The sequence below is a fragment of the Cinclus cinclus genome, unplaced genomic scaffold (assembly GCF_963662255.1).
Source record: "Cinclus cinclus unplaced genomic scaffold, bCinCin1.1 SCAFFOLD_32, whole genome shotgun sequence".
NCBI classification, from domain to species: Eukaryota; Metazoa; Chordata; class Aves; order Passeriformes; family Cinclidae; genus Cinclus; species Cinclus cinclus.
The window spans coordinates 148,729-168,860 of NW_026912098.1; the positions used below are offsets into that span (position 1 = coordinate 148,729).

At 55.9% G+C, this 20,132-nt stretch overlaps 1 pseudogene; it reads left to right on the forward strand.

Moving 5' to 3' along the window:
* Positions 1-10,450: 10,450 nt before the first annotated feature.
* On the forward strand, positions 10,451-18,262 carry LOC134057244 (olfactory receptor 14J1-like; annotated as a pseudogene).
* The last annotated feature ends 1,870 nt before the right edge of the window (positions 18,263-20,132 follow it).

Sequence of the window (20,132 nt, forward strand, 5' to 3'; positions counted from 1 at the left end):
TAGACTTCCTCAGGAATGGCTATTACAAAGACCCAAAGGGACTCAGGTGGGCTTTTGGAATAGCTGCTGTAGAGGCAGAAAACATTCAACAATTGAACACCTTGCTCGGACTGTCAGAGAACCCATCTGCAGTGGGACTCCTGAAGGTGAAGGAGCAGCAAGTGCCAATTGCCACCTCGACAGTGCACCACCGGCAGTACAGGACAAATGGAGATGCCATGATCCCCTTCCACAAGATGATCCGTGAGCTGGAGGGCCAAGGGGTGGTCAGCAAAACCCACTCACCCTTCAACAGCCCCATCTGGCCTGTGCGCAAGTCTGACGGAGAATGGAGATTGACTGTGGACTATCGTGCATTGAATGAAGTGACTCCACCGCTGAGCGCTGCCATGCCGGACATGCTGGAACTCCAGTACGAGCTGGAGTCCAAGGCAGCAAAGTGGTACGCCACCATTGACATTGCCAATGCATTTTTCTCCATTCCTCTGGCAGCAGAGTGCAGGCCTCAGTTTGCTTTCACCTGGAGGGGCGTGCAGTACACCTGGAACCGACTGCCCCAGGGGTGGAAACACAGCCCCACCATCTGCCATGGACTGATCCAGGCTGCACTGGAAAAGGGTGAAGCTCCAGAACATCTGCAATACATCGATGACATCATTGTGTGGGGGAACACGGCAATGGAAGTATTTGAGAAAGGAGAGAAGATCATCCAGATTCTGCTGGGAGCCGGTTTTGCCATCAAGAGGAGCAAAGTCAAAGGTCCTGCCCGAGAGATCCAGTTCCTGGGAGTAAAGTGTCAGGACGGGCGGCGCCAAATCCCCACTGAGGTCATCAATAAGATCACCGCGATGTCTCCACCAACCCACAAGAAGGAAACACAAGCTTTCCTAGGTGCCATAGGCTTTTGGAGAATGCACATTCCTGAGTACAGACAGATCCTGAGCCCTCTCTACCTGGTCACCCGGAAGAAGAACGAATTCCACTGGGGCCCTGAGCAGCAGCAAGCCTTTGCCCAGATCAAGCAGGAGATCGCTCATGCTGTAGCCCTCGGCCCAGTCAGGACGGGACCAGAGGTGAAGAATGTGCTCTACTCTGCAGCCGGGAACAAGGGCTTGTCCTGGAGCCTTTGGCAGAAGGTACCTGGTGAGACCCGAGGCCGCCCTCTGGGATTCCAGAGCCGAAGTTCCAGAGGGTCTGAAGCCAACTCCACCCCAACAGAGAAGGAGATCTTGGCTGCTTCTGAAGGAGTTCAAGCTGCCTCAGAGGTGATTGGCACAGAAGCACAGCTCCTCCTGGCACCCCGACTACCAGTGCTGGGGTGGATGTTTAAAGGGAAGGTCCCCTCTACCCACCACGCCACCGATGCCACATGGAGCAAGTGGATCGCCCTCATCACGCAGCGTGCCCGTATCGGAAACCCAAATCGCCCTGGGATTTTGGAAATAATTACAAACTGGCCAGAAGGTGAAAATTTTGGTCTTGCCGATGAAGAGGAGCAAGAACAAGTGACCCGGGCTGATGAAGCCCCGCCATACAACCAACTGCCAGCAGATGAAACTCGCTACACTCTTTTCACTGACGGTTCCTGTCGCATCGTGGGGATGAACCGGAAGTGGAAAGCAGCCGTATGGAGCCCCACACGACAGGTTGCACAAGCTACTGAAGGAGAAGGTGGATCAAGTCAACTTGCTGAACTCAAAGCCGTTCAGCTGGCCCTGGACATTGCTGAAAGAGAGAAGTAGCCAAAGCTTTACCTTTACACTGATTCATGGATGGTAGCCAATGCTCTGTGGGGCTGGCTGGAAAGATGGAAAAAAGCTAACTGGCAACATAGGGGAAAACCAATCTGGGCTGCTGATGAGTGGAAAGACATTGCCAGTCGGGTAGAGAAGCTACCCGTAAAGGTCCGTCATGTAGATGCCCATGTCCCCAAGAGTCGGGCTAATGAGGAGCACCAACACAATGAGCCAGTAGATCAGGCTGCAAGGATAGAGGTGTCACAGATAGACTTAGACTGGCAACACAAGGGAGAATTTTTCCTGGCTCGATGGGCCCACGGATGTCTCAGGTCACCAAGGCAGAGATGCTACCTATAAGTGGGCACGAGACCGAGGGGTGGATCTCACCATGGACAGTATTTCCCAGGTTATCCATGACTGTGAGACGTGTGCTGCCATCAAGCAAGCCAAGCGAGTGAAGCCCCTCTGGTATGGGGGCGGTGGTCCAAATATAAGTATGGGGAGGCCTGGCAGATTGACTACATCACACTGCCTCAGACACGCCAAGGCAAGCGCTACGTGCTGACCATGGTGGAAGCCAGCACTGGATGGTTGGAGACCTACCCTGTTCCTCATGCCACTGCCCGCAACACCATCCTGGGCCTGGAAAAACAAGTCCTTTGGAGACATGGTACCCCTGAGAGAAATGAGTCAGACAATGGGACTCATTTCAAGAACACCCTCATAAACACCTGGGCCAGAGAACACGGCATCGAGTGGGTGTTACCACATTCCTTATCACGCACCAGGGGCTGGGAAAGTGGAACGGTGCAATGGGCTGCTTAAAACCACCTTGAAGGTACTGGGTGGGGGGACTTTCAAAAACTGGGAGATTAATCTACCAAAGGCCACATGGTTAGTGAACACCCGAGGTTCCACTAATCGAGCAGGCCCTGCCTTGAGCACCCCTGCCAGTCTGAGCCCTTGAGAACACCAGATGGGGACAAGGTTCCAGTGGTGCATAGGAGAGGTATGCTAGGAAAAACTGTTTGGGTGAACTCTGCCTCCAGCAAAGACAATCCAATTCGTGGGGTGGTTTCTGCTCAAGGGCGAGGTTGTACCTGGTGAGTGATGCAAAGGGATGGAAAGACCCGATGCATACCCCAAGGAGACCTTGTTTTAGGGTGAACTACCTACAATACTGTGCCTGTGTCTGTAACTGTATGGATGTCTATAATTTGAAGATTTTAATTTGATTTAGCATGATGGTAGGGGAAAATTCGGGGTGGATAATGTTGGGGGTTGGTTCTCTCCCTTTTTCCCTCTGTGGAATTTTCCCCATTGTCATGCTAAGGTACCTGTTGCCTGGGCCCTGGTGACAAGGGGGAGGGGAGGAGAGGGAAGGGGTAAGACCCGCGAGATTCAAACAGCCAGAAGAGGAAGCGGAAGGCTGGCCCTCGGCCCATTTCCCCCGCGGAGTTCGGACAAGAAGGACGATCGCCGCCTCTGTCCCATCCCTGCCATCCGAGCGTCAGGAAACCACTATCGGAACCTGCCCTGCTGTCTTCTCGCTGTAACCTGCCACCATCCAGCACTCTGCTGAGGAGCAGGACCCACACTGTGAGCAGAGGGCTCTCTCCCCATCTCTCTCCCCCTGGGACAGCTCTGCCATCACCCCCAGCCCTCCTGCAGCTCTGCGGGACCCGCCCGCCCCCAGCACCAGGAACTGCAGCTCAGGGAAAAGGTGCCTGCAGCCAAAAAACACTGGGACTGAGTTACTGTTCTGTTTGTGGGTAATTTCATAGCTGTTGTTGTTGTTGTTTGTCTTGTTAGATATACTAGTAAAGAACTGTTATTCCTACCCCCATATCTTTGCCTGAGAGCTCTCTTAATTCCAAAATTATAATAATCGGAAGAATCACATTTTTTTTTTCAGTCCAAAGGGAAGCTTCTGCTTTCCTTGGCAAACACCTGTCTTTCAAACCAGGACAGAAGGTTTAGGCCCAGCTCTTAGCACATGCAGCACGGCCTGAGCATGAGAACAGTGGGGCAAAGCAGACTGGAGCCTCCTCCAACTGACCGGTGGTTTCTGCTTTCTCTGTCCAGAGTGCCAAGATCTGATTAGATGGTGCTTATCCATGCTCCACATGGAAAGGCCCTCATTAGAAGACCTGTTTTGTGACCCTTGGATGCAGCAAATTCACCTGCCATAGAAGAAGGGAGAGAGCCTCAGGCACACTTGGATGCAGGGCTCTGGTAAGTTCCAGTTGCACACAGGCCTTGGCAATCAGAAGCAAAGAAGCCCAGACTTTTTTGTCCTGCCTGTGTCACTGCACAGGGGTCATCAGGTGGGAACACACAGCCCTTGAGCTGCTCTGCCCAGCACTGGTGGCCACCATCTGAGCTGCTTTGGCTTGTCCTGGTTCACTGACAGCTGGGCCCTGGGCAGAACACTGAGAGCCTGGTCTCACCCCAGGGAAGGAGAAGGAGCCCCTGGAGAAGCTGTAGCAGGTGGGGCTGCTGCTGCTGGAGACAGTGAGGATGACATCAAGGATGACAACCTCTTCCTCCACCTGGCCACTGGCAAGCTGAAGATGGACTTGGATTCTGGCACCTTCTTCAAAGCCAGGCTCCACGGCGAATTTACAGATGAGTCCAGACCCAGGGGGATGCTCCCAGATTTGGGCATTGCACAGCCTGGCCAGGAAGCAAAGGTTCCCCCTTTGCTGGGGAGGATAAAACTGATTCTTCTGTCATCTGCCAAGCTGCTTTTTGGCAGGGCCAGGAGGATGGGCTGGGGTGGGTACAAAATGGGAGTCAGCTCCTGGCCCTGCCAACAGCCCCCAGCACCCACCGTGCCCCGGGCTGGGGCAGCCAGCACGACACAAACAAAGCCCCATGGTGGGAGTGAGGTGGGAATCCAGAACTGTGCATGGCTGCTTTCCTTGGCAGGCAAGGAAGGGCTTGGGCTGCTCCACTGCCCTTGCTTGCTTTGGGATCACCATGACTTTTGGGGCCAGTGCAGGGGAAAAGGGAGAAAGCATGGGCTTCTCTCACCCGTGGGTGGCTTTTTCCCTGGCATCTAGGGTTGGGCCTTCCTCAAGCCCCTGACAGAGATGAGATTTTTTACCATTTTTCTTTTCTCCCCTTCTGGACTGTAATCTATTTTCATTAATTTGTTGATTCTTTCTCTAAAGGAAGTGTTCCAGGTGGGCTCCAGTGTGGATCAGGAAGTGCTCGGGACCAGCTGCGGCGTGGATGGGCCGTGCCCTTGGAGAAGGCTGAGGACATCCCTTGGGACCAGCTTTTCTTCCAGCAGCGATGGCATGAGGTGGGTCCCCATCTTCTTGTCACGGTGGGATGAGAGCTTTTGGGAGATGGCAGCGAGCACAGGAGCATCCTGCTGTGGCAGCTGCTGAGGAGGTGGATGTGCCATGGCTGGCTGCAGGCTGGGCACATGTCCTGCCCTCCTGCTCTGCTGCCCAAGGCAGCAGTGATGGGCACTGCTCTGGGCACGGCCAGCATGGCCTGGGCACCGTGGCAGCTGGGACAAGGGGCACAGGAGCCTTCAGCTGATGGGCAATTTCTGGTTTCCCTCCTTGCAGCCGGGCCCTGTGGATGCTGAGGCTGCTCTGGGCTCCGCCAGGGCTCTGCTGCAGCTCAGCACCAGGCTGGCATCAGCCAAAGGAGAAATGGAGTGACCTGCAGCAGAGACTTGCTTGAGCATTTCAGCAACGCAGCTCAAGTTTGCAGAGTGTACACCTCCAAGGGAAAACATGACATCCTCCAAAAAGTAAATTTCTTCAATAACTTCTGAAATGACATCAATCTGGGATGACCCCAAATGATATTTTTCAGCCTGCTCAAGCTGTAGCTCAGTCCTTCTCTGAACAGTTCTCTCCCCCACCTGCCTTTTACTTCACAGGTTTGGGGCAGAGAGTGGAACCAGGGCTGAGGTGCATGGGGAGCACCCAGAGCTGTGGCTTGCACTCAGTGTTTGCAAGTGTTGTGTTCTCATCTCGTGCAGCCTGTGGGGAAAACAGCCTGTGCTGCCAGGCCAGCACTGCCCCTCTGGGCAGGGACAAGGCTGAAGGGCTTTCCCATTCCAGAGGAGCCAGCACTGAGCCTTGGCAGGGCCTGGCAGGGCTGGACACAGGTCTGGCTCCTGTCCAGGACTCACTGCCCACCCACCCCCAATGTGCTCCCATGGACAGAAGGGTCTGTCTGTGCCATGGGCTCTGGGATGTCTCTGTATTCATGGACAGAAGGGTCTGTCTGTGCCAGGGGCTCTGGGATGTCTCTGTACCCATGGACAGAAGGGTCTGTCTGTGCCAGGTGCTCTTGGATGTCTCTGTACCCATGGACAGAAGGGTCTGTCTGTGCCAGGGGCACTGGGAAGTCTCTGTACCCATGGACAGAAGGGTCTGTCTGTGCCAGGGGCTCTGGGATGTCTCTGTATCCATGGACAGAAGGGTCTGTCTGTGCCAGGGGCTCTGGGATGTCTCTGTATCCTTGGACAGAAAGGTCTGACTGTGCCAGGGGCTCTGGGATGTCTCTGTATCCATGGACAGAAAGGTCTGACTGTGCCAGGGGCTCTGGGATGTCTCTGTATCCATGGACAGAAAGGTCTGACTGTGCCAGGCTATCCATATTGTCTTTGTACCTGTGGGACCAACATAGAGAGGGAAAGTGTCAGTCACGTTGCTTGCACACCCCTTCCTTTCTATACCATACACATCCATGCACACCCCCATGTATGGATATATTAAAAGGATATGGATGCACAGACATTTCCCACAGAGCTCTAACTTTGGCATAACTCACCTTGTAAGGCAGGGGACAGGGGATTTGTTCCCTAGCTTTGTGAGTAGGTGTCCAAGAGCTGAAGCAGCAGCATTTGGGTGCAGTTTCAGGATTTCTAGGCAGGAAGTGGAGCTGACAACCATCTGCGTAAATTCCTGGATTCATTGGGATGGGCTGCTATTAATTGAGGAATATGGCACAATGGAGACATGAGACTTGGAAAAATCCCAGTCGTCGTGGATTTGTGCCAATGGGTAGCTGCAGAAACACTTTGTGTCTGCTTTGGGGACACAAGGTCCAAGGATCTGCAGTGTCAGAGGGTGACTGTGGCTGGTGGCAGGTGAATTCCCGTTTCATGACATCCCAGAGTGGCACAGGACAAAGATAAAAGCACCCACAACCTCACTGATGAAGTCTTTCTGATGCTGCACATCCTATAGGAAAAGCTGCTGTCACCCAATCCATTTGGAGTTATCACATTAATTTTCAATACTTGAGGTTACAGTTTCAAACTGCAGTGTTTTTACCCTCAAAACACAATCATGCACAATCCATATTTCAATTTTCTCTTTCTTCAACCACAATTAAAAATGATTTAATATTGCAATCAAATCCCAAAATCTTTTAAAAAAGGATGCTGAGGTCAGTAATATGGATCCATGTAATCAGAACTTTCACAAAGCAAATAATTTAGTTGTCTTTTTAAAAAAGATCAGATACTAATTAATCCAAAGTTACAGAAGATTTTTCACTACACATTGGGGTTTTTTTCCTCTAAACTTTCACTTTCACTTTTTGTTCTTTTTTTTACTTTTTTTTCTATTTCTTTAAATACAGAGAACACATCCTAAGAAAGGAATGTACAGCAAAATGAGATGCATTTCTGATAAACAATGAAAATGTAGGCTCCTCCTCTGTTTACTTTTGTCTGGATACTCTGAAAATAATTATAGAAGATAGCAGCAGCAGATGCAGAGTGGTTGCTTTGGACTAAACTGGAGTTTAGCACTGGTGACATCCTGATCCAGTCACGAGTTGCAGAATTCTTGTGCAGATCTCAAGCCCTGTGTTTGCAGGCACAGCACCTGCAGCTCTGACACAGCAGTGCATGAGAACAGCTCTGCTATTCCCCCAGAGAATCGGGGCTCTGCCCAAGAACGAGGTGCTGCAGTCCTTTGCTCCTGGTTCCCGTGTGGAGCAGCTCCTTCCCGCTGGCTGAGCTGCTCAGGCAGAGCCCGGCAGCTCCTGGCCCTGCAGGGCTGAGGCTTTTCCCCCTTGCTGGGCACAGACTGATGGAGCAGCACTGCTGAGCACGGGGACACAGCGAGGGACCAGGAGCAGCTGCCTTTGTCCACCTGCAGCTCCAAGGCCCAAGCTCTGAGCAGACAGGGCTGGAAGGGACTCGCAGGCTCCCTGTTTGCTGGGCTGCCCCCCTTGTGCCCGGCCCAGCTCTGTGTGGGGCAGAGGGAGAACAAGGGGCAGCTCCCTCCCAGCTCCCAGCCCCAGCCCAGGGACCCCTCTGGCCCCGGGGCTTGGGGCACTGTCAGCACCCTCTGCTCCAGCCACCGCTTCTGCTGGCACTGACAGCAACACCCAAACTGTGGCTGATCCCGAGGGAGCAGCAGCAGTGCCTGCATCTGATCCCTGACTCTGGGGCACGGCTGGACAAACGACACCCACAGCAGCAGCAGCAGCAGCAGCACATGGACCTGACTTTGAGCACAGCCCCTGGCACTGTTCCCTCCCGTGTGCAGTGGTGTCACAGCAGCCTGGGGCACCTGGGAGCCCTCTGTGCCAGCAGGGACTGGAGATGGCAGCCCTGGGCTCCTGGAGGTTGTGCAGGGAACAGAGGTGGGGACTGCCTCTCCATGTGGAGCTTCCAGATGGAAAAGGCTGCTGTGACCAGGCAGCTGCAAGGGCAGAGAAAGGAGGGGCTGGAGCCCTTGATTTGTGCCAGTTCCACAGTCCTGGGGAGCAGCCACTGAGCACAGGGGGAACAGAGGGCACAGCAAGAGGGACAAAACCAGTCAAGGTCAGAGACAGGAAAGAGCCAGAGCTGGGAGCAGGAACAGCTGCTTCATTGCACCCTTGGACAAAGCTCTTGGCTCAGCTTCCAAAGTGCTGAAGGGCATGAAGGGCAGAGAGGGGACAGCAAACCATGCTCCTGTTTGCACAGCCTCCCCTCTCAGTGTCCCAGAAGGATTTGGATGAACTGTATTCTTCTCTCTGAGTTGTCACATTCAGCATGAGCAGCTTAGCACCAGGAGCTAAAGCAGCTGAAGCTTTAGGCCACAAGGGCTGACCAAGAGGGAACTTTTGGACCCCCAGGTTTAGGATGGCCAGCAGTTGGGATGTGTCCCAAGGAGGCTGTGCCAGCTTCTCTGGAAGGCCCCGTGCCCTTCCAGCTACGGCTGTGTCAGCAGCCCTGGGGGCTCCTTCTGCTGCCCTGAGCCTACAGAGCAGGGCAGTGTTTGCTGGTGGTTAGAGCTGCTCATAAACATCCTGTCAGGCTGCCTTAAACACTTGGGGCGAGGGATTCCTTCCAACCTGGGCCACTTTGGGTGGGCTGAGGGTGTCCCCAGGGCAGGTGGCAGTGTGTGCAAGGGCCTTTATGACACAGAGCAGCACGGTCACCATGGCATGGAAGGGGACACGGTGTCAAAGGACCCTTTGTGACCTGTGCTGACATAGGAGCTGGCAGTGACACAGCCACACCACAGTGCTCGGAGCAGGCGACGGGACAGGACGCGCCGGAGCGGTGCTGTGAGGAGCCCCCACACAGCGCACTCGTTCGTGTCTGACCCGGAGCTTTTCTGAGGCGTTATTCCTGCAGGTGACCTCGTGGCAAGGCCGTGGGATTTGGTAGCCCGTGGCCTTCCCGAGGCTTCTCTTTTGCAGGTGCACTCGCGGCCGGACCGCGGGACTTGGTGACCAGAATTGCTTACGAGGAGTCTCCTGTCCTTGTGGCAGGAGCCCTCAAGATCAGAGTGCAGGACTTGCTGTCCTGTAGCCTTCCTGAGGCAACTCTGTCGTGGGTGTCCTCAAGGCACAACTGCACGACTTGTTGCCTCACAGCTTTCCCAAGGCATCTCTCTAGAAGGTGCCCTTGAGGCCAGACTCTGACATGGCGGGCAGATTTCTCAGCCTGTTCAATGTTTGCAGAGGGAAAAAAGAGAAAGGCCCTGGAGTATCCCCAGAACAACCACCTGAGGATCTGGAGCAGTTCCAGCCAATGCAGGATGGTGAGTGGCACAGCTGGGCCACAGGGCTAATGGCTGCTGCCAGCTGGGCTCCATCCCATCCCATCCCATCCCATCCCATCCCATCCCATCCCATCCCATCCCATCCCATCCCATCCCATCCCATCCCACCCCATCCCATCCCATCCCACCCACTGTGGACATGGCCAGGGACAGGACAGAAGAGGGGCTGGGCAGACACCCCGCAGCAGCCGTGCTCCATCCCCTGGGGCATCCCGGGGCTGTCCCTGCCTGGGGAGCGCAGGGCTGGGCTGTGTTCTCTGGCCTCTCCCGCAGCCCCTCAGCTCTGGCTGCACTCGCTCTTACCCAGGTGCAGCCACGGACCGGACACAAGAGCAGGAACCCACCCGCGGCCGCTTCCGCACAACACTGAAGGTACCTGCAGCCATCCCCACCTGGGCTGGGCCTGCTGTCACTGCTCAGCCCAGCACAGCGCTTGGAGCATTGCATGGAACTTGCCTCTCTTCCCTGTCCTTTGTTCTCCTGCAGAGGTTCCAGAAGTTCCTACGCATTCGACGTAAGAAGACCAGAACCACAGCTACAGAGGGCACAGCTGAGCCTGACTCCAGGCTGACCGAGCTCCAGGCAGAGCCTGATGTCAGCCCAAATTCACCTGAGTGCTCAGAGGGCTCTGACACTGCAAGGAATGATGGCAGGGCAAAGGCTGACATGGCAGAGACCGAGGACATGGGCGGCACTGCAGAGACTGAGGGCATCACAAATACTGACACCACTGCCACTCTGAGTCAGGAACTCATTGGGGACTATTTCCAGGAGCCCTGTGTTTCTTCCCAGCCAAACGTAAGCAGCCTGAGGCCAGGGCTTGAGGCCTCACAGGAGTGCATGCCCACTCACGCCATGGTCACTGGGCCCCCTCAGTCTTTGAGGCCAGCACAGTGTGGCGGGGAGGGAAGCACTTCTTAGGGGAAGCTGGGGAGTGTCTCCCATGGACAGTGCTCCAAGTCTTGCCCACCCCCTCCAGGTGCCAGCCATGGTGAAAAGCATTCACCAGAGTCTCGTGTCCCATGCCACTGTGGGTGTCAGGCTGCGCACTGACATTTGGAGGCTGGCTGGAGAACACCCTGCTGACGTGGTGCTGACCCTCCTGCACTGTGCCCCAATGTGTGACAGGTACAGGGTCCACGTGCCTTGAGAGCTCAGGGCTCAACAGCCTTTACGGCCCATGGCCCTGTACAGCCTGTCCAGTGGGGTCTGCCAGACAGGCACAGAGCTCCAGGACCCTCAGGCCCCTCTGTTTCCTCAGCCTGCTGCCATGCTCCCTCCCTCCCCCTCAGGGCATTGGGGCTCTGTCACCTGGGCCCCACAGCTGTACAGGGCATGGTCCTGTGACTGAGACCCCCTGACACAGAGCTGTGATCCCACAGAGCTGCTGCAAGGATGTGGAGAGCCATAGGCTCGTCAGGACCAACAGTGGAGAAGGTGCTGCCCACACTGCTCTGTGTGATGGAGGATTGGCCTCTGCACAGCATGAGCACCTCTGATGGAGACAACAAAGACGTGTTTGCCCTGGCTGTGAGTTTGTGGAACTGGCCTCTGCTCGCTCTCCACTCGCCTCTCCAGCAGCTCTCCATCCTCTCTGTGCCTCAGGCACTGGGCTGAAACCTGGGCTAGGGACAGGCTCAGGGGGCACTGGGCCCGCTGCTCCCCCTGCGTCTCCCCTCGGGCCCTGCCCCATGGACAGCTCAGCCCTGAGCGCTGTCTCGGGCTGCTTCTTTTGCAGGCTACTCTGGTGATCTGGCTAATTGTGCCTCAGTGCCAGAAGGCAATGATCCTTTATTCCTCCCGCCTGTTTGTGGCTCTGCTCTTCCACATTGTCATCACCACACAGCAGATGCCAGAGGAAGTTGATAACTTCTGGACAGCGTGCCGGGAGGAACATCGCCTTCCCAGCCAGCCCAACAGGTCCCAGTCCCCCTGTCCTTCCCATGCCCTTGTGGCCAGCACCAGTGCTCCCAGTGTGACCTGGACTTTGCTCTGCACTCAGGTTTGCGGTGCAGGCCATGAAGGCTCTGCTCTTCTGTCTGCACTATGACCCTGAGGTGATGGCCATGGAGCGCAAGCGTGGCTGGGACACGCTGCTCTGTGCTGACACCCAGCACTATGCCGTGGGTCTGCTGGCCAGGTGAGACCCCCATTTCCCCTCTGTCCCCGACATTTGTGCTCTGTGCCCGGGGTGCCCCACACAGTCCCTGTGCTCATGGGCCAGAGGGATTTGTCACCAAGGGACAGCCAAGCAGACTGGAAAAGGCTGGGAGAGGAGGTGCCCAGAAGGAGCAGCCTCCCAAAATGCCCACATCCGCTCCAGGGATGCTTGGCAAAGACTGGATCTCTGTGACTCAGTCCTGAGAGAGGTTTGCCTGCCCACCTCAGTGTCTTGCTGCCTTTTCCCCCATCAGGCAGATGCACCGTGCCTCCCTCTCCGTGTGTTCTGGGGTTGCACGCCGCCTGCTTGGCTGGCTCAGCAGGGAAGAGCCACGCTGGGATCTGCCTTTCCTGGCATTCCTTGTGGAGGTGAGCCCGATGGCCAGCGCTGCCTCTCTGAGCTGCCTCCCAGCTCTCTGTGGTCATCGCCACAGCTGCCTGGGACGGTGCCCGTGCCCTGTGCTGCTGTCTGGGCCCAGCCCTGTGCGGATCTGGGCTCCTGCTGGCTGGGTCCCCTGTCACTGCCCTGTGCTTTCCAGGTCCTGGACTGCTTGGATTTGACTCACTGTGCTGACAGCATCCTTGAGCTCATGTCAAGGCATGTGCAGAGCAAGTGCAGGGAGAGGCGTCGCCTGGCGCTCCGAGGCCTTGTGGTGCTCAGCAAGGATCCCTCGATGGTGAGAAGGGGACAGCGGCTGAAGCTGCGCTGGGGAAAGCAGCCCCTTGGGCTGGCTGGGCTTCAGGAGCTGAGGCAGATGCTCCCAGCTCTCCTGCCTCACCTCCCTGAGTTCTTTGGGACAGGCCTTTGGCCTCTGGGCCCTGCAGTCGGGGTTGCAGTGCAGGGCAGTGTTGGTGGTGCTGTCGTTCGTGGCTTCACAGCACAACCTTGTGTTCCACACAGGCCCTAAAAATGTGTAGCCTGTCTCAAAGCCTTTTGGAGCTGCTGGCTGATGCAGATGGAGAGGTGGTTGGCATGAGCCTCCACGTGTTCACCAATGTGCTCCAGGACAAAGAGATCCTGATATCCAGCACCACCGCCCTGAAGCTGGCCCAGGCACTCCTGGCCCTCTTTGACAACGTAAGGCTCAGTGTCCTCAGCCACGGGCACTGGCTGCTGCCCAGAAACTTGGTGCCCTGTGGATTATTTGGGCTGTTGTTCAGGGGCTGCAGTAGTTGGTGCTGAGGTTTTTTCCTTTCCTCCAGGACAACAGCCACGTGCAGCTGCTCTCCCTTGACCTCTTCTGCAAGGTGATGGAATTGGTAGTAGACGAGGGAAAAAAGCCCCTTAAGTCAACTGTGTGCCAGAGCCTACTCCCACTTTTATTCCACTGTCATGATGAAAATCGGCGTGTGGCCGAGGTGAGGACTCGTGGGCTTCTGGTGCATCCCTGGGAGGGGGCTCGGCTGCCTCCTGCCCTGGCACCTCCCGGGCTGCAGCCTCCTCCAGGCCTTGGCACAGGGACACGGGTCCTGTGCCCTGAACTGCGCTGCCATCTCCACATCTCTGCTGCTCTCCAGGCCTCTCGGGCAACGCTGCATTGTGCGACCAAATTCCTGAAGAAGAGGAATCTGGAGCAGCTGCTGAAGAAGGAGCAGCTGTGGAAGTTGGCTGAGTGCCTGGTAAGGACGGCCTGGAAGCCCCAGGCTCAGGCTGGAGAAGCCCCCTGAGCGCGGTGCTCGCTGTGTGGGGCTGGCAGCTGTGGCCGTGCCCATTGCTGCACCCAGGGGCCGCACGGGCTCTGCTCCAGGCTCCCGTGGCCCCGAGCCGGGTGCCGACGGAGCCCCGGCCCAGCGGGGCCGCGGGGCGGGTTGGCACCGCGGCTCCCCGGGCAGCACCCGGCCCTCTGCCCCTGCAGAGCCCGGCGCCAGCGGCTGCCGGCCGCGCCTCAGGGCTGGGCGGGCAGGGGAGGCCGGGGCCGGGCGCCTCAGGGCAGCGCCTGCCAAAGGGGCAGAGCCCGCCCCGACCCTTCCCTGCCTGCCGCCGCTCTCCCCAGCTGGCAGAGGACAGGAGCCGAGCGGCCCAGCACCTGCGCCAGGCCCTGCCGTACCTGCAGAGCCCCCAGGAGCCCCTGCGAGAGGCGGCCATCAGGTTCATCGGTGAGCCCGGGGTCCATCCCCACCCACCACGGCTCGGCCCCTGCCCCGGCTGCTGCCCCGGTGGCGCCATCCGGGCCCGGCGCCGTGGAGCCCCGGCTGCCCTCGGGGCTGCTGCCGCCCTCTCCCAGCCGTGCCCTTCCTTGGGTGTCAGGAGGTGGCGAGGGCCCGGGCTGAGCCCTGCCGGGCCAGGAGGGCCAGTGGCCACAGGGCTGGCAGCGCCGCTGGCAGGGAGCTGTGCCGCTGGGGCAGTGACAGGCTCTGTGTTCCCAGGGCTCGCCGGGCAGTACTTGAGGGGGCAGAAGGAAGAGCCCCAGGTGCTCAGGGAGGGTGAGTGAGGGCAGCGGGCTGTCAGCGGGGCTGGTGGGGGGAGCTGCAATCCCTGGGCAGGGAGCTGCAATCCCTGCCCTTGCTGCGGAGGGTTTCACTCCCTGTGTGGATGAACGGTGGCGTGGATGGAGCACACAGTGATTTCAGGGACATGGGTGGGGGTATTTGTGGCCAACACTTTGCAGCTGATCCCCTTGGCCCCTCATCTGTATTGGCCATGGAATAAGCTAGCTGGGATGGCCCTTGCAGGAAGGTCACCTTGGATTCCCACAGATCTGGGCTCTGACCATGGCTCCTTTCCTCTCTCTTCCAGTCTTTCAAGCCCTGATGACAGACGACAGCCCTTCCCAAACAAATGTAGGAATTCAAGATACACTCAATTGAAGAGCTGCAGAACCATGCTCATCTGCTGGCTCAGAAGAACCAGCATCCCTTTAAGCTCTCCAGATGCCATGGAAGATGAGGCAACCTTGAGACCAGAAGAGACCAGCTGGAGCTCCAGGCACAGCTGAGCCTGTTGAAGTTCATGTGGCTTCAGCCCTCTCCCTGCTTGTACATAGCTCCCTCCCTCCACCCTTCAGATACTGCTCATCCTCTCATCTTCCCTCCACTATCTCTCCCTTTTCACTGCTCCCTCCCTCCAGCCCTCACACTGTGCCCATCCCTTTTTTCTCTTTTGCCTCATTCCTCCCTTTTCACTGCTCCCTCCCTCCAGCCCTCACACTGTGCCCATCCCTTTTTTCTCTTATGCCTCATTCCTCCCTTTTCACTGCTCCCTCCCTCCAGCCCTCACACTGTACCCATCCTTTTTGTCCCCTCCATCTCCTCCCTTTGCTTTACCCTCCATCAATAAAGAGTTTGGCTTCTTCTCTTTGCCTGCATCTCTGTGGAGCTCAAGCGCCGCAAATCCGGAGCCCTGGGACACATGGGCTCTTCCTGCCGTTCTCTTCCACGCTGTGTTTTGTGCAGAGATGCAGAGGAACAAGGGCAGATCAGGCTGGAAATATCTCTGTGCTAAAGGTCCAGTTCCACAACACTGTGGAGTTAAAGGTCTTGCTGAGCACTCTTGGAGGCCCTGGGTTTTAGAAGAGCCACTCCACCTGAGTATGCTCTGAACCCAACTGGGACGGATTCCATGACAAGCATCCACAGAGGGCAAAGGAGACTGGAATGCTGCAAGGTTTCAACAACAGCTTCCTGAAAGCACAGCAATGCTCCATCCCTGCCCAGGTCAGGAAGAGGGCAGAACCAGAGACCATCAGGGCTTCTCAAGGAGCGTTGGGTGTGCCAAAGGACAAATGAAGCAGCAGCACAGTGCCCGAGACTCGGACGCGTGACCGTGCCAGTGTCCAGAGCGCTGTCAGGCAGTGCTGGGATCCTGAGTGCGGTTCTGGTCCCCACAAATGAGGAATCACAGCCCCTGCCCCAGACCCAGTCAGAAAGCCAAGCAAGTGAGACCAGAGGGAGGGCACCCTTCCAGTCTCTCTTGGGCATGGCTGCAAAACAGCCCCTGCTTCTTCTTCCTCCACCTGTGATTGGGGTGTGCTGATGGCAGAGCCAGCCAGGTTGTGCTCTGTGTGCCAAAGCCTGTTGAGAGGGGGAAGGAAAAGTGCTGCGTGCAGAGCAGAATCCTGTAAAGTGCTGGCAAGAGCATCCTGCAGGAGCAGAGCTCTGGTCTCTGGCCAGGAACAGCCTGGTTTTGCTGCCATGAACGCAGGCAGGACTCCAGGCAGGTGAAGAGGCAGCGGGCAGCTTGGGTTTGTAGAGGGCCTGGGGCTGCATATCTGAACCTCCACCTGGAAACACACTTGGGGGAATATGACCTAGAGCTGGAGTGCCTGTTCTGCAGCCCTCAGGGCTCTTGGCCAGCCCAGGGCATGTGCCACCTGCCAGGGACAGCTCTCAGCCTGCCTGGCAGCTCCCCATGGACTGTGGGCAGAAGTTGGAGGTGGAAGGAGCCACCCCCAGCAGGGCAGATTCCTCCTGCTCTGGAGATGCTGCTGCATGGCCAGGGCTGCTCTCAGCTCTCTCCTCAAGGCAAGGCAAAGGGGCTGTCAGGTGTGTCTGTGTCACTGAGACTCCTGCACTGTCCCACAGGGCATCAGCAGATGTGCCTCAGATCTGCCTCACAAAGTGCCTCCTCCTCAGCCTGCCCTGCCTACAGACAGCAGCAGCAGCACCTTGGCTTGCAGCATCTCAGTTTGTCTGAGCTGCCCTTCAGGCCCTGCTGCCAGGGAGATGCCCCTGGGCAGTGCCCTGTGCTGGGAGGGGTCTGCAGGGCAGAGCTGAGCCCCCAGGGCTGGGCTGGGCTCTGGCAGCACTGGCAGGGACAAGGCTTGGATAGAGACAAACAGCTCCCAGTAGGAACAACTCCAGGCAGCAGAGAGCCAGACTAAAGCTGGATATCACTCCATGTCCAGATGCACAGGGAAAGAGAGGATGATTCAGAGAAAATGATTATTGAACTGGAGTCTTCAAAAAGTCCACTTTATTTTTCAAGAATGCTTATTTTCACGCTGAAATAGAGGAAGGTGAAATCAGGGAATGGCACCTGTGTGGGACCATTAGGTCTGACTGCACTGGGGTACAGGGAGCTCTGTTTTCCCTCTGGGCTCCCTAGTGTTCAGACTGAGAGTGATGCTGAAGATGATGCATTAAATTAGCAGCAAAAACCTAAACTTAATAATAGAAATGTGTAGTGAGTTTTCCCATAGGAAGATAAGTAGTTTTGACTGGATTCCAGAAATTATTCCATAGGATTGAATGAGAGATATTGCTCCAAGCTTGTCAATAACTTCTTTGAACAGTCCACAATGCCCAGAGTGCAGAAATGTCCAACAGCAGCTCCATCAGGCACTTCCTCCTGCTGGCATTGGCAGACACGCGGCAGCTGCAGCTCCTGCACTTCTGCCTCTTCCTGGGCATCTCCCTGGCTGCCCTCCTGGCCAACGGCCTCATCATCAGCGCCGTAGCCTGCGGCCACCACCTGCACACCCCCATGTTCTTCTTCCTGCTCAACCTGGCCCTCACTGACCTGGGCTCCATCTGCACCACTGTCCCCAAAGCCATGCACAATTCCCTCTGGCACACCAACAACATCTCCTACTCTGCATGTGCTGCTCAGGTGTTTCTGGTTTTCTTCTTTCTTGGAACAGAGTTTTCCCTCCTGACCATCATGTGCTACGACCGCTACGTGTCCATCTGCAAACCCCTGCACTACGGGACCCTCCTGGGCAGCAGAGCTTGTGCCCACATGGCAGCAGCTGCCTGGGCCAGTGCCTTTCTCTATGCTCTGCTGCACACAGCCAATACATTTTCCCTGCCCCTGTGCCATGGCAATGCCATGGGCCAGTTCTTCTGTGAAATCCCCCAGATCCTCAAACTCTCCTGCTCCAAATCCTACCTCAGGGAACTTGGGCTTCTAGCTGTTAGTGCCTGTTTGGTATTTGGCTGTTTTGTGTTCATTGTTTTCTCCTATGTGCAGATCTTCAGGTTTCATGCTGAGGATCCCCTCTGAGCAGGGACGGCACAAAGCCTTTTCCACCTGCCTCCCTCACCTGGCCGTGGTCTCCCTGTTCCTCAGCACTGGGTTTTTTGCCTACCTGAAGCCCCCCTCCATCTCCTCCCCATCCCTGGATCTGTCCCTGTCAGTTCTGTACTCGGTGGTGCCTCCAGCTCTGAACCCCCTCATCTACAGCCCGAGGAAACAGGAGCTGAAGGATGGTCTGAGAAAAATCATTGTTCATGCTTTCAGAAGCAAGAAACTCTCATTCTCCTTTCTAGCTCTTACAATGTTACTCATTAATGCCCACTCTGTGTCCTGTGTATTTTTTTTCTTCTGGCACATGTAATGTATTTTTGTGTGTTTGTTAACAGGAAAACCTTTGTCTCTAACACTTTCATCTCTGTATTTGCATTTGTACTGCAAATTTCAGACTATATAGTCCCAGAGCTGTATTGTATACGCGGTTACACAAAATAAAGTACTCTGTATTGCCATGTTTGCCGTGACATCTTTCCTCCATGACTTCTCTGGAGCTACAGGATCGGTGCCTCAAGGCAGAGCTGGGGAGAAGAAGGAACCCCAGTGCTGTTCACTGCCAGGGAGCCCCAAGGCTTCAGCTCCACAACCTCCTCGCTATGCAGCACACAGAGGGGGCACAGGGTGCAGGAGAGATGGCCGAGGGCTGGGCAGGGCTGGCAGGGCCAGAGGCACCCAGGCCTTTGTCCCCTGGGCTCGGGCAGGGCCTCTGCAGGCCCCACAGAAGGAACTTTCCTGGCAGGGGCCGCACTTTGCTTCTGCCTCGGCCCTCCCTGAGGAGGCTGGCAGGGCTTGCAGGCTGATGCCATTTGTCCTTGCTGCCCCTGCCATCCCACTGCCCCAGCAACAGCCCCGAGCCACCCGTGAGGGACAGGCCCTGCTGTCCCAGGCCTGGGCTCAGCCTTGGCCTTTCTGCTTCCTCCAGCCAGCCCAGGCCTTGCTCAGCATTGCAGTTCCCTGCTCACAGCCTTTGGCTCCTGCAATCCTGCCCTCAAGGATCTGCTCTCCCCAGGCCCTGGGGAGCCTTGGGCACTCCCTGCCCTCACTCATGGCGGCCACTGATGCTCCAAGGCACTTGCAGTTTTGCTGCTGACTCCTGCAGCAGCTTCTTCAACCTTCTCTCAGTGCCTCAGGCTCCTGCCATCAGCCCCAAATCCCCAAATCTGGGCATCATTAAAATACACAAAGGCCTTGGGAGCTCTTTGTCTTCCTTCCATTGTCTTCAAGTCTCCAGGGCTTGTGCAGCTGCTTGCAGTCACTTTGGAGTTCTGTTAAGGGGGGAGATTTCAAAGTGCACCTCAGGATTTTTGATTTTACTCAAGGGCATATTATTTTTATTTTTCAGTTCACTACAGAGGTGACTGAAGCACTCCCCAGGTGATGTTGATGCTGAAAGTCTCCCTAGGAGTTCTGGGCACAGAGAAGAATGATCCCTGTTTGGACCACCTGCTCCTCACCCCAACCTCACCGTGTCTGACATTGCCCACCCGGGACTGACATCCTGAAAAATAAAAAAAAAATCCCTATAAATGTATTCTTATAATTACAATTAAAGTAAGCAATAAAATTATAAATATATTTTCCTCATAAAAGGAAATATTAGCAGTTTTTCATTTAATAAATGAAAAATAATTAAATTTAGTAAAGAAATTTATTTTTGTACTACTAAAAAGAAACATTATTTTTAATTATCTAATTTTAGTTTTTATATTAAAATCTATCAATTTTTTAGAAACCAGAGAAGTTACAAGTCATTGGATCGAAGCAACACAAATCCTTTAAATTATTGGCTGTTGATTTCTCCTTCTTTATGCTAGTCTTTTTATCAGTCCTTTTGTAATCCTTTTTATGCCAATTTGGGATCTATGGAAACTTTTTTGGGGCACATTTGGGGCAGATTTGGGTCTGTGGAGGGAATTTCGAGAGAACTTGAGGGTCTGGAGGACACTTCAGGGAGCCGGGTGGGCACTGGGCAGGGCACTGAGGGATTCTGACGGACACCTCGGCGTCCGGGGGAGCTCTTGGGGATCCAGGGGGGAAAACTTGGAGGTCAGGGAGGGGAATGTGGAGCCCTTCGGGGTCCGGGCGGGCACTTGGGGGGCTCGAACGGGGCTCTCTGGAGCGGGGGGGATGATGGGAGTTGTAGGCGCGGGTAGAATACTGTTCAGTGGAGCCGCGGAGCATCACGGGGGTTGAAGGCGCAGCCGCAATGTCTCTCTGTCG